This window comes from Lynx canadensis, chromosome B3, assembly GCF_007474595.2.
Source record: "Lynx canadensis isolate LIC74 chromosome B3, mLynCan4.pri.v2, whole genome shotgun sequence".
NCBI lineage: Eukaryota > Metazoa > Chordata > Mammalia > Carnivora > Felidae > Lynx > Lynx canadensis.
In genome coordinates, this window is record NC_044308.2 from 129490850 (window position 1) to 129504865 (window position 14016).

The 14016-nt window shown below is 38.4% G+C and overlaps 1 long non-coding RNA gene across 1 annotated transcript; it reads left to right on the forward strand.

Annotated features, from left to right (window-relative positions):
• The first annotated feature begins 3185 nt into the window (after positions 1-3185).
• Positions 3186-13174, forward strand: LOC115517268. The gene is made up of 3 exons (XR_003969758.1): positions 3186-3198; positions 3653-3655; positions 13067-13174. It is a non-coding gene; the product is annotated as an uncharacterized LOC115517268 (long non-coding RNA).
• The last annotated feature ends 842 nt before the right edge of the window (positions 13175-14016 follow it).

The window sequence follows — 14016 nt, forward strand, 5'->3', positions numbered from 1 at the left end:
AGAAGACCACTCCCAAGCTGTGTGAATATTACACGAGGGAGCATCTAATATCCAGGCTATCTCTCACTGCAACTATCCCCTGAGATTCTAAGATCACTTGGAGGAAGGTTAGGACAGTTTTTCTGGAGAAGAAATCATTTTCATTGTCTGTCTCAAGACTCAAAATATAAATAAAAAATAAATAGAAATTTAAAAAAAAAAGTAAAAATCTGAGATGTTTAAAATCCTAATAAATACGTGAATAAGAAAGAACAGAAATGATTTTGCTAAGTCCTTTACCAAATGATATTTATGGGATTTCTGTCACATTGATCTCCTGATAAGCCAATAAGATGTCTTTGGTAGCAATCAATTATATTATTTCAAGACGGACAACAACCTCTTAAATATATATTTTTGGGAATTATTCTCCTGCATAATTAATTGAATCAAAACATATTTGTTAGGAGACTTTTTTTTTTAAAAACTTGGTTTTTGTTCTCCCCATTCTTATGATAATCATTGTTTTCAGTAACTAACAGCACCCAGTATAGTCAGGGTAACTTTTTTCTCTTTTGGAAACAGGAAATAGCCCAAGAAAAAGTAGGGGAGAATGAGGGGGGAAAATTGTGTATATATATATATTATATATATATATATATAATATATTTATATATTATAAACATATTATATTATAAGTATAAATATATATTATAAATATAAATATATTTATATTTATATTATATTTATATTTATAACTTATATACATAATATAATATATATATTATGTATATAAGTTATAAATACAAATAGCATTGATTTGAGTACTTCTCACAGGTGTTATCTGACACTGCTAACTACCCATCTGTAGCCCAAGCCTCCTTTATTTGAGGTAATTCAATAGACTTGTACCAATCGCTAAGCATTTGTGGAACATATAATGTCAGTTGTAGCTCAACAATTATTGACATACCTGAGCAGCATATTAAAACGTCTTAACCTCCCTCCTCCTTCCCTCTTTCCCTCCCTCCTTTTTGTTTCTCTTTCACTAAGTTTAATTTCCATGGATTTAATGTAGTTGATTTTGGTACTGAAAAATATTCCTGCCATATAACAAGGCAAGAGGAAACAAAAACACGTGGTGCATGTTTTCTAAGTGACCAGACACATGCTTTAGAGAACTGTGTCTATAGAATTAACATTCACTGAAACTAAATTTAGTTAAAGGGATTTTAAGTTGTTGCCATTTTTTATAATGTTAAAGGGAGAAGTGGTTTAGGTAGAGGTCTGTGCTGGCATCTCCATGGAAGGAAAACAGGTTGAGGGAAAACGTTAGGGCATCCAAGCTAGAGATATTGCCTTGAAAACTCAAAAGTATAGGTTAAGTTCTGCTTTACTGACTCATTGTTTTTAAAAGCATTATGGAAGGGAAAGAATGTACCTGTGCTAGTATTAAGTGCAAAAATAGATATATATTTAATGTAGAGCATGTGTATATATTATATGTAAAATCAAGAAGTTCATTGATACTAGAATCCTATATTTCAATTTCATGTTTTGAAATGAAAGATGAGTATTTAATGCCTATTGAGATTTTTTTTTTTAATTTTTTTTTCAACGTTTATTTATTTTTGGGACAGGGAGAGACAGAGCATGAACGGGGGAGGGGCAGAGAGAGAGGGAGACACAGAATCGGAAACAGGCTCCAGGCTCCGAGCCATCAGCCCAGAGCCCGACGCGGGGCTCGAACTCACGGACCGCGAGATCGTGACCTGGCTGAAGTCGGACGCTTAACCGACTGCGCCACCCAGGCGCCCCAATGCCTATTGAGATTTTACTCTTACAGTTTAAACTGCTGCTGAGTCGTATGACCAAGGATGTGTGCCTTTAAGTCTGTAGGTAGGGGATCTGAGATACGGATTAAAGTGGGGATAGTTTCTACTGGATAATAAGGACTGGCAGGGGTCCTAAGGTGCCCTTTGTTCAACAAGGATCAGTGCACAGAGGATGGAGGCCCAGAATGGACCTTCTGAGACTGCCGGTCCCCATCCTTCAGCTGTGTCCTCTCTCTAGGTTCCCTGAGTCAGAGAGACTAAAGCCTGGGGCCCTTTAAGGCTACACATATGTACGCATGATACGAACGTCAGCTTTCATGTTGAAAGATGATCAGGCCCTACTATTTCAACTAAGTTTGGGAAGTCATCAGTACTATCCATAATTTAAATGATTTAAAGAGGAATCTTTGCAGAAAGCTTCCAGAACATTTTCAAATTATACAGTATTCTAGACCAAACTAGAAACTGTAACTGAAGTCCCCTTACCTGAATTCAGCAATGGATTATATAGAGGTATCTCAAAATAATTACAGTGCTTCGATCAGTCGTTTCAGGTTTAAATTGCATGCTACCCCCGTTTGTGTTGTTGGCCCAAATGTAGGAACAGAAATTGAAAATGAGGCCACCCTATCAAATCTCATCACTAATTGAAAGCTTCTTCTCATTATTACTTTTGCTTTGTTTTGTGTTTAATCTCTGGACTTCATCAGGAGTTGCCATAAACACTTCCCAGGCCACACAGTCATGCTTATAAAAAACTGCAGGATTCCTCTGGGTGAGATGCAGTCCTGCTTCTAAAGGTAGAGTGACGCACTCGACCCTGTTTATCTTCTTTGCAATAAATTAAATTAAGGGCACTGATAAGCTTTTGCAGAGTAGGTCACCCAGTTATTAAAATGTTGTGTATTTTGGACCACCTTTAACTCAGCTTAGCTCTCCAGTTTTGCATATTTTCTCCTCCATAAACCTGAATATACAAAGATTAATTATCTGCCATTGTTTTTGTTTCATGTCATCTAATAAACCATATTTATGTTTAGTTTATAACTTACGAGAGGAAACTGTTTTTCTTCATCTTCATTTGCATCATCATTATATCATCATCATGGAAAAAAAGCAAGTCTTCCTAACACTGACTCGTGTCAGAGGCCAGCCCAGGATCTATAAGAAATGCACATATAAGGTCATATAACTCTTTCCTTTGCAAATATGCCAAGCTTTACGTCTCCTAACAAGAATTTTATTTTCTTTTTCCCCCTGACTGGCTGAAAGTAGACATTGATTCCAATAAAATTGTTCCTGCTCTGGAACACTGCTTTGGGTCCTTGTCCTCAATAAATTATTTTTAATTTCTTCAAAGAGGGTAAATTTTTGTCTTTAATCTGTATTCCAGTATGGATCCCTTGAGGCAATATAGACATGGAAATCAGAGACAGATTCCTGGGGTCGAGCCACAGTTGCTACATGGACTAGCTATGTGACCTTCACACCCCCCAGTTCAATTTCCTCGCCTACAAAATGAAAACATTGAGAATAGCTAACTTCATGAAGCTTTAGGGAGCAATAATACAGTGACTTGTGTCTAATCAAAGTAAATGAGTGTTAGCTCTTATCATTCTAAGTCAAGTTTAGGTAATACATGGTAGGCCCAGTAATACTCAGATTGAGTAACATATTTTTACCTTTTGAATTGTCTTTTTTTTTCAATATATGAAATTTATTGTCAAATTGGTTTCCATACAACACCCAGTGCTCCGTCCAAAAGGTGCCCTCCTCAATACCATCACCCACCCTCCCCTCCCTCCCACCCCCCCCCCCCACCACCCATCAACGCTCAGTTTGTTCTCAGTTTTTAAGAGTCTCTTATGCTTTGGCTCTCTCCCACTCTAACCTCTTTTTTTTTTTTCCTTCCCCTCCCCCATGGGTTTCTGTTAAGTTTCTCAGGATCCACATAAGAGTGAACACATATGGTATCTGTCTTTCTCTGTATGGCTTATTTCACTTAGCATCACACTCTCCAGTTCCAGTTCCAGTTCCAGTTCCAGTTGCTACAAAGGGCCATATTTCATTCTTTCTCATTGCCACGTAGTACTCCATTGTGTATATAAACCACAATTTCTTTATCCATTCATCAGTTGATGGACATTTAGGCTCTTTCCATCATGTGGCTATTGTTGAGAATGCTGCTATAAACGTTGGGGTACAAGTGCCCCTATGCATCACTACTCCTGTATCCCTTGGGTAAATTCCTAGCAGTGTTACTGCTGGGTCATAGGGTAGGTCTATTTTAATTTTTTGAGGAGCCTCCACACTGTTTTCCAGAGTGGCTGCACCAATTTGCATTCCCACCAACAGTGCAAGAGGGTTCCCATTTCTCCACATCCTCTAGAGCATCTATAGTTTCCTGATTTGTTCATTTTGGCCACTCTGACTGGCGCGAGGTGATATCTGAGTGTGGTTTTGATTTGTATTTCCCTGATGAGGAGTGACGTTGAGCATCTTTTCATGTGCCTGTTGGCCATCTGGATGTCTTCTTTAGAGAAGTGTCTCTTCATGTTTTCTGCCCATTTCTTCACTGGGTTATTTGCTTTTTGGGTGTGGAGTTTGGTGAGTTCTTTATAGATTTTGGATACTAGCCCTTTGTCCGATATGTCATTTGCAAATATCTTTTCTCATTCGTTGGTTGCCTTTTAGTTTTGTTGGTTGTTTCCTTTGCTGTGCAGAAGCTTTTTATCTTCATGAGGTCCCAGTAGTTCATTTTTGCTTTTAATTCCCTTGCCTTTGGGGATATGTCAAGTAAGAAATTGCTATGACTGAGGTCAGAGAGGTCTTTTCCTGCTTTCTCCTCTAGGGTTTTGATGGTTTCCTGTCTCACATTCAGGTCCTTTATCCATTTTGAGTTTATTTTTGTGAATGGTGTGAGAAAGTGGTCTAGTTTCAATCTTCTGCATGTTGCTGTCCACTTCTCCCAGCACCATTTGTTAAAGAGACTGTCTCTTTCCTGCTTTGTCAAAGATTAGTTGGCCATAGGTTTGTGGGTCTAGTTCTGTGGTTCCTATTCTATTCCATTGGTCTATGTGTCTGTTTTTGTGCCAATACCATGCTGTCTTGATGATTCCAGCTTTGTAGTAGAGGCTAAAGTCTGGGATTGTGATGCCTCCTGCTTTGGTCTTCTTCAAAATTACTTTGGCTATTTGGGGCCTTTTGTGGTTCCATATGAATTTTAGGATTGCTTGTTCTAGCTTCGAGAGGAATGCTGGTGCAATTTTGATTGGGATTGTATTGAATGTGTAGATAGCTTTGGGTAGTATTGACATTTTGACAATATTTATTCTTCCAATCCATGAGCACGGAATGTTTTTCCATTTCTTTATATCTTCTTCAATTTCCTTCATAAGCTTTCTATAGTTTTCAGCATACAGATCTTTTACATCTTTGGTTAGGTTTATTCCTAGGTATTTTACGCTTCTTGGTGCAATTGTGAATGGGATCAGTTTCTTTATTTGTCTTTCTGTTGCTTCATTATTAGTATATAAGAATGCAACTGATTTCTGTACCTTGATTTTGATTTTGTATCCTGCGATGTTGCTGAATTCATGTATCTGTTCTAGCAGACTTTTGGTGGAGTCTGACTGGTTTTCCATGAAAAATATCATGCCATCTGCAAAAAGTGAAAGCTTAACTTCATCTTTGCCAATTTTGATGCCTTTGATTTCCTTTTGTTGTCTGATTGCTGATGCTAGAACTTCCAACAGTATGTTAACAGCGGTGAGAGTGGACATCTCTGTCGTGTTCCTGATCTCAAGGAAAAAGCTCTCAGTTTTTCCCCATTGAGGATGATGTTAGCTGCGGGCTTTCCATAAATGGCTTTTATGATGTTTAAGCATGTTCCTTCTATCCCAACTTTCTCGAGGGTTTTTATTAAGAAAGGTGCTGAATTTTGTCAAAGGCCTTTTCTGCATCGATTGACAGGATCATATGGTTCTTATCTATTCTTTTATTAATATGATGTATCACATTGATTGATTTTCGAATGTTGAACCAGCCCTGCAGCCCAGGAATGAATCCCACTTGATCATGGTGAATAATTCTTTTATAAGCTGTTGAATTCGATTTGCTAGTACCTTATTGAGAATTTTTGCATCTATATTCATCAGGGATATTGGCCTGTAGTTCTCTTTTTTTACTGGGTCTCTGTCTGGTTTAGGAATCAAAGTAATGCTGGCTTCATAGAATGAGTCTGGAAGTTTTCCTTCCCTTTCTATTTTTTCGAATAGCTTGAGAAGGATAGGTATTATTTCTGCTTTAAACGTCTGGTAGAACTCCCCTGGGAAGCCATCTGGTCCTGGACTCTTATTTGTTGGGAGATTTTTGATAACTGATTCAATTTCTTCTCTGGTTATGGGTCTGTTCAAGCTTTCTATTTCCTCCTGATTGAGTTTTGGAAGTGTGTGGGTGTTTAGGAATTTGTCCATTTCTTCCAGGTTGTCCAGTTTGTTGGCATATAATGTTTCATAGTATTCCCTGATAATTGCTTGTATCTCTGAGGGATTGGTTGTAATAATTCCATTTTCATTCATGATTTTACCTATTTGGGTCATCTCCCTTTTCTTTTTGAGAAGCCTGGCTAGTGGTTTGTCAATTTTGTTTATTTTTTCAAAAAACCAACTCTTGGTTTCGTTGATCTGCTCTAAAGTTTTGTTAGATTCTATATTGTTTATTTCTGCTCTGATCTTTATTGTTTCTCTTCTTCTGCTGGGTTTAGGCTGTCTTTGTTGTTCTGCTTCTATTTCCTTTAGGTGTGCTATTAGATTCTGTATTTGGAAATTTTCTTGTTTCTTGAGATAGGCCTGGATTGCGGTGTATTTTCCTCTCAGGACTGCCTTCGCTGCATCCCAAAGCGTTTGGATTGTTGTATTTTCATTTTAGTTTGTTTCCATATATTTTTTAATTTCTTCTCTAATTGCCTGGTTGACCCACTCATTCTTTAGTAGGGTGTTCTTTAACCTCCATGCTTTTGGAGGTTTTCCAGACTTTTTCTTGTGGTTGATTTCAAGCTTCATAGCATTGTGGTCTGAAAGTATGCATGGTGATCTCAATTCTTGTATACTTATGAAGGGCTGTTTTGTGACCCAGTATGTGATCTATCTTGGAGAATGTTCCATGTGCACTTGAGAAGAAAGTATATTCTGTTGCTTTGGGATGCAGAGTTCTAAATATATCTGTCAAGTCCATCTGATCCAATGTATCATTCAGGGCCCTTGTTTCTTTATTGACCGTGTGTCTAGATGATCTATCCATTTCTGTAAGTGGGGTGTTAAAGTCCCCTGCAATTACCACATTCTTATCAATAAGGTTGCTTGTGTTTATGAGTAATTGTTTTATATATTTGGGGGCTCCTGTAGTCGGCGCATAGACATTTATAATTGTTAGCTCTTCCTGATGGATAGACCCTGTGATTATTATATAATGCCCTTCTTCATCTCTTGTCACAGCCTTTAATTTAAAGTCTAGTTTGTCTGATATAAGTATGGCTACTCCAGCTTCCTTTTGACTTCCATTAGCATGATAAATAGTTCTTCATCCCCTCACTTTCAATCTGAAGGTGTTCTCAGGTCTAAAATGAGTCTCTTGTAGACAGAAAATAGATTGGTCTTGTTTTTTTTATCCATTCTGATACCCTATGTCTTTTGGTTGGCGCATTTAGTCCATTTACATTCAGTGTTAATTATAGAAAGATACGGGTGTAGAGTCATTGTGATGTCTGTAGGTTTCATGCTTGTAGCGATGTCTCTGGTACTTAGTTTCACAGGATCCCCCTTAGGATCCTGTAGGGCTGGTTTAGTGGTGACGAATTCCTTCAGTTTTTGTTTGTTTGGGAAGACCTTTATCTCTCCTTCTATTCTAAATGACGGACTTGCTGGATAAAGGATTCTTGGCTGCATATTTTTTCTGTTCACCACATTGAAGATTTCCTGCCATTCCTTTCTGGCCTGCCATGTTTCAGTAGAGAGATCATTCATGAGTCTTGTAGGTCTCCCTTTATATGTTAGAGCGTGTTTATCCCTAGCTGCCTTCAGAATTTACTCTTTATCCTTGTATTTTGCCAGTTTCACTATGACATGTCGTGCAGAAGATCGATTCAAGTTATGTCTGAAGGGAGTTCTCTGTGCCTCTTGGATTTCAATGCCTTTTTCCTTACCCAGTTCAGGGAAGTTCTCAACTATTATTTCTTCAACTACACCTTTAGCACCTTTCCTTCTCTCTTCCTCCTCTGGAATACCAATTATGCGTAGATTATTTCTCTTTAGTGCATCACCTAGTTCTCTAATTCTTCCCTCATCCTCCTGGATTTTTTTATCTTTCTTTTTCTTAGCTTCCTCTTTTTCCATAATTTTATCTTCTAGTTCACCTATTCTCTCCTCTGCCTCTTCAATCCAAGCTGTGGTTGTCTCCATTTTATTTTGCAGCTCGTTTATCGCATTTTTTAGCTCCTCCTGACTGTTCCTTAGTCCCTTGATCTCTGTAGCAAGAGATTCTCTGCTGTCCTCTATACTGTTTTCAAGCCCGGTGATTAATTTTATGACTATTATTCTAAATTCACTTTCTGTTATATTGTTTAAATCCTTTTTGATCAGTTCATTAGCTGTCGTTATTTCCTGGAGATTCTTTTGAGGGGAATTCTTCCGTTTGGTAATTTTGGATAGTCCCTGGTGTGGTGCGGGACTGCGGGGCACTTCCCCTGTGCTGTCTTGAATAACTTGCGTTGGTGGGTGGGGACGCAGTCAGACCTGATGTCTGCCCCCAGCCCACCGCTGGGGCCACAGTCAGACTGGTGTGTGCCTTCTCTTCCCCTCTCCTAGGGGCGGGATTCACTGTGGGGTGGCCTGGCCTGTCTGGGCTACCTGTACACTGCCAGGCTTGTGGTGCTGGGGATCTGGCGTATTAGCTGGGGTGGATCGGCAAGGTGCACAGGGGCAGAAGGGTCAGGCTCAGCTCGCTTATCCTTTGGTGATCTGCTTCAGGAGGGGCCCTGTGGCACTGGGAGTGAGTCACACCCGCCAGAGGGATGGATCCGCAGAAGCACAGCGTTGGGTGTTTGCGCGGTGCAAGCAAGTTCCCTTTGGGATTTTGGCTGGGGGATGTGCGAGGGACATGGCGCTGGCGAGCGCCTTTGTTCCCCGCCAAGCTGAGCTCTGTCGTCCGAGGCTCAACAACTCTCCCTCCCGTTGTCCTCCAGCCCTCCCGCTCTCCGAGCAGAGCTGTTAGCTTATAACCTTCCAGATGTCAAGTCCCGCTTGCTGTTGGAACACACTCCGTCCGGCCCCTCCGCTTTTGCAAGCTGGACTTGGGGACTCTGCTTGGCCCGCGGGCTGCAGGTCCCTCCCGCCGGTCCGTGTAGTGTGCACCGCCTCGCAGCCCTTCCTACCGTCTTCCATGGGCCTCTCATCTATGCTTGGCTCCGGAGACTCCGTTCTGCTAATCCTCTGGCGGTTTTCTGGGTTATTTAGGCAGATGTGGGTGGAATCTCAGTGATCCGCAGGACGCGGTGAGCCCAGCATCCTCCTACGCCGCCCTCTTCCCTCCTAAATCCTTGAATTATCTTATAAATTAGAGGAACTTCTTAAGAATAATCCCCAAAATGAGTTATATAATTGTAACAAGTATATGAACTTCCCAGATTATTGTCCTTAAAAGGATGGCATTCATTATACATAATAGTTATACTGAATAATGCTTTAAACTTTTTTTGTTTGTTTGTTTGTTGTTTGTTTTAAGTTACAACTTCTCATTGCTTGGGAGGCTTCCCTGCCCTCTTAGAGTTGACAATCTACTAAGGATTTAAACAGATTTGAAATGTTTAATGAAGGAGTTGGGTGACTACACTGGGTATGTGATAGGGGTGTGTGCATCTTTGGAAGCCAGGGAGGAGTAATGTTCATAAGAGAACATTTGACTCTTGAGGTTTCATAAATTTATTTAGTAGCAGTTCTAGATGGTGCTTTTACATTCCATTTTATCATAAATTTTGCTCTAGTATGTTGTTTCTTTCTGCACATTTTGAAAGCTGAGTGGAAAATTCTACCCTTTCTAATAGGTATTCATAGGACAGTTTCCTTCAAGGGATCCTGGTCCTAACACCATTGGCGTTGTTTCCTGATATTTTAAAAGTTCTTTGGTCGACAGGGTTGCTTATTATTTGCTTAACTCCCTGGGAACTGTGCACTTAAACCATAAACCCCTCTCTTCTAAACAGGGCCTCACATTACCACCTTTGCCAAAGGCCAGGAAGGATTTATCGTGGTGCTACATCATGCATTTGAATATGAACTGACATAGATATATAATACGGTTTAGTGGAAATAGTTGATGTTGTCTGAATGATAACTCTTGACCTGAGAAGCTCTGAAGTAATGAAAGGGGGATAAATTTGCATGATTTGTGCCATAAGCAATATTTATAATGTAAGAGGGCTTTAAAGATTAATACATTCCCACAGCTACACATGAAAGGCACAGGAAAGGTTATTCGATGATCATCCGAGTGCACTATTTATTTGCAATGCTTTCATCTAAAATATTTTCTTAGTTTTTTTTTCCTTTCCCCCATTAATTTAGTATACAAAGGGGACATTGATATCTCCCCAATTTCAAAATATTCTCAGCAAGTTTAACTCTTTTAATCAAAGAGAAGAGGCACTTGTTGAAGAAATAGTTGATTGATTGCCTCTCATTAGTTAAATGGCCTACGGTATTTTGTAAGTTCTTATATCATTAACTCCTTATTTTGAGAATCAAATAGCTTGAAGTATTTTTCACAAAATAGTTACATTATTGCTTTATCTAATTATCAATCTGTTGAAGAAAAATTGATTTATAAATCCCCTAAGAAGGTATATAATTACAGAGCTTGAGAATTCAAGTCTGAGGTAGACAAAACACTTAAAGATAGTCCTCAGAATAATATCTTCTGAATTACTTCTCCATACACTTTTAACTTTCTATCTAAATATATGGAAAGTTTCCAAAATGGCTTCATCCTCCCTATTTTTCCCATCAAAAAATTAAACGATCGTAGGTGCACTGCTAAAATGAAAAGGTTGGTGAGAAGAAGCATTAAAGAAAGGGTTCAACAGAAATTTATGCATTAAGTCAGCTGTAATCCCTATGGATATTGTGGTTTTGATTCCTTTGGCAAATGATGTTGTTAAAATATAGTTGTGTCCGCCTGCTTCCAAAACAGCTGAAACTAATTGAAAACCAAAGAATCCTGTCAGTCAAACATTAGATTTTCTTCATAGTGTCAAAATGCTTTCACTGAAGATACAGAGGAGAATGTTTATTCTAGAAATGCGCACAGAGGATGAAAAGCCTGCCTGCCACACTGGCTTACACAGTAGCCTGTTTCCATCACAAGCCTTGTGTAAGGGACCTATTTTCATCCTCTTTTTGGCAGATTGTATCTCAATGAGAAAAGAATTGTGGATATTATGACTTACTTTATAATATTCCTCTGAGGGAAAAATAAATTCATTCTCCCTTATCTCGTGTCTCATGAAGCATGATCTAATGTTGCTTCCATTTTACAAATGAGGGAGATTATGTAGGAAATTTAGCCAGGCTAATACAAGAAATAAGCAGGACCAGAACTAGAGATCTCGTACCTTTTTAAATTTTTCTTACATATTTGACAGTAATTTTCTCTGGGATCAGCTGCAAAATCTTGAAGAGTAATTTAAGAAAAATATTTCTATTTTCCTTTCAGAGGCACACAGAGCATGTAAAAACGACAGTTAATTAAGGATAATCACTTGGACCCATTTTAGGGTTTTTAAGAACAGTAAGATTTGTACAATGTAAAAATATATCTAATAAGTTATTATATCAAATAAAATGGGTCCAGATTAAATTATTTTCCAAGCGTTATGCTCTTGACTTAAAATGGAAAGACTGTTTTTCTCCAGATGGTCTCTGTTTCATCCTAGAAGCTTGAAGGATAAGCTTGCTTACTGCCACTATGAACATCTATTTTCAGTTGAGCACTATAGACTCCCTGGAAAGATCTCTCAGCTTTATTAACCTAAACTTAATAGGAAAATTCACATTATCTCTACTTTGTTTCCGTCACACCTGACAGCATATACTATAGCTAAAATTCCATGCTATAGAATCAGTCAGTTCTAAAGTTTTACTCTTTAGTTGCATATTGGGTACACCACTGCCCTCTTGAAGCATAACGATGTACATATTTGTAAAACAAAGATAACACTGCTCTTGTGTTACAAAGTTATTGTTAGGATTTGAATAATAAAATGTACGATGAGGTTGAGCCCTATGACAGGCTCTGCACAGACAATGTGAAGCCTGCTTGGGATTCTCTCTCTCTCTCTGTCTCTCTCTCTCTCTCTCTCTCTCTCTCTCTCTCTTTCTCTCTCAAAATAAATGATATAGAAATTAAAAAAAAAAAAAAACTTCCAATAAACAGAATTCCAGAGCCAGAAGGCTTCCCAAGGGAATTCTACCAGACATTTAAAGAAGAGTTACTACCTATTCTTCTCAAAATGTTACAAAAAATAGAAATAGAAGGAGAACTTCCAAACTCATGCTATGAAGCCGGAATTACCTTGATTGCAAAACCAGACAAGGATCCCACTAAAAAGGAGAATTATAGGCCAATACTCCTGATGAACATGGATGCAAAAATTCTCAGCAAGATACTAGCAAATCGAATTCAGCAGTACATTAAAAATAATTATTCACCATGATCAAGTGGTATTTATTCCTGGGTTGCAGGACTGGTTCAATACTCACAAATCAATCAACGCAATATATCACATTAATAGAAGAAAGAATGGGAAACATATGATCCTGTCAATTGATGCAGATAAATAATTTGAGAAAATGCAGCATCCATTCTTGATAAAAATTCTCAACAAAGTAGGGATAGATCGCATATACCTCAACATCATAACAACCATAAACAAAAGACCCACAGCTCATATCACCCGCAATGTGGAACAATAGAGACTCTCCCCTATGGTCAGGAACAAGACAAGGATATCCATTCTTACCATTACTATTTAACATAGTGTTTAAAGTCTAACTTCAGCAATAAAACAACAAAAAGAAATCAAAGGCAACCAAATTGGCAAGGAAGAAGTCAAACTTTCACTGTTTACAGATGACATGATCCTCTGTAGATAACCCCAAAGACTCCACCAAAGAATTACTAGAACTAAGACATGAATTCAGCAAAGTCACAGTATATAAAATCAACATGCAGAAACCTGTTTCATTTCAATACACCAAAAATAAAGCAGCAGGAAAAAAAATCAAGGAATCTATCCCATTTGCAATTGCATCAAAAACAAGATACCTAGAAATAAACCTAACTAAACAGGTAAAAGATCTGTACTCTGAATACTATAGAATACGTAGGAAAGAAATTGAAGAGGTCACACACAAATGGAAAAGAATTCCGTACTCATGCATTGGAAGAAAAAACATTGTTAAACTACCCAAAGCAATCTACACATTAAAAAAAATAATGTTTTTTATTTATTTTTGAGAGACAGAGAATAAGCGGGGGAGGGGCAGAGAAAGAGGAGGCTCCAGGTCCTGAACTGTCAGCACAGAGCCCAATGCAAGGATGGAACCCACAAACCATGAGATCATGACCTGAGCTGAAGTCAGACACTTAACCAAGCCACCCAGGTGCCCCAAGCAATCTGCACATTTAATGCAATCCCTATCAAAATACCACAAGCAGTTTTGCAGAGCTAGAATAAACAATCTTAAAATTTGTATAGAACCAAATAAGACCCTGAATAGCCAAAACAATCCTGGAAAAGAAAAACAAAAGTGGAGGCATCACGATTCCAGATTTCAAGCTGTATTACAAAACTGTAGTCATCAAGGCAGTATGGTACAGTCACTAAAACAGACAGATCAATAGAACATAATAGAAAATCCAGAAATGGACCCCAAACTATTTGGTCAACTAATCTCTGAAAAGCAGGAAAGATTATCCAAGGAAAAAATACAGTCCCTTCAACAAACGATGTTGGGAAAAATGGATGGTAACATGCAGAAGAATGAAACTGGACCATTTTCTTACACCATACACAGAAATAAATTCAAAATGGATGAAAGACCTCAATGTGAGACAGGACACCATCGAAGTCCTAGAGGAGAACACAGGC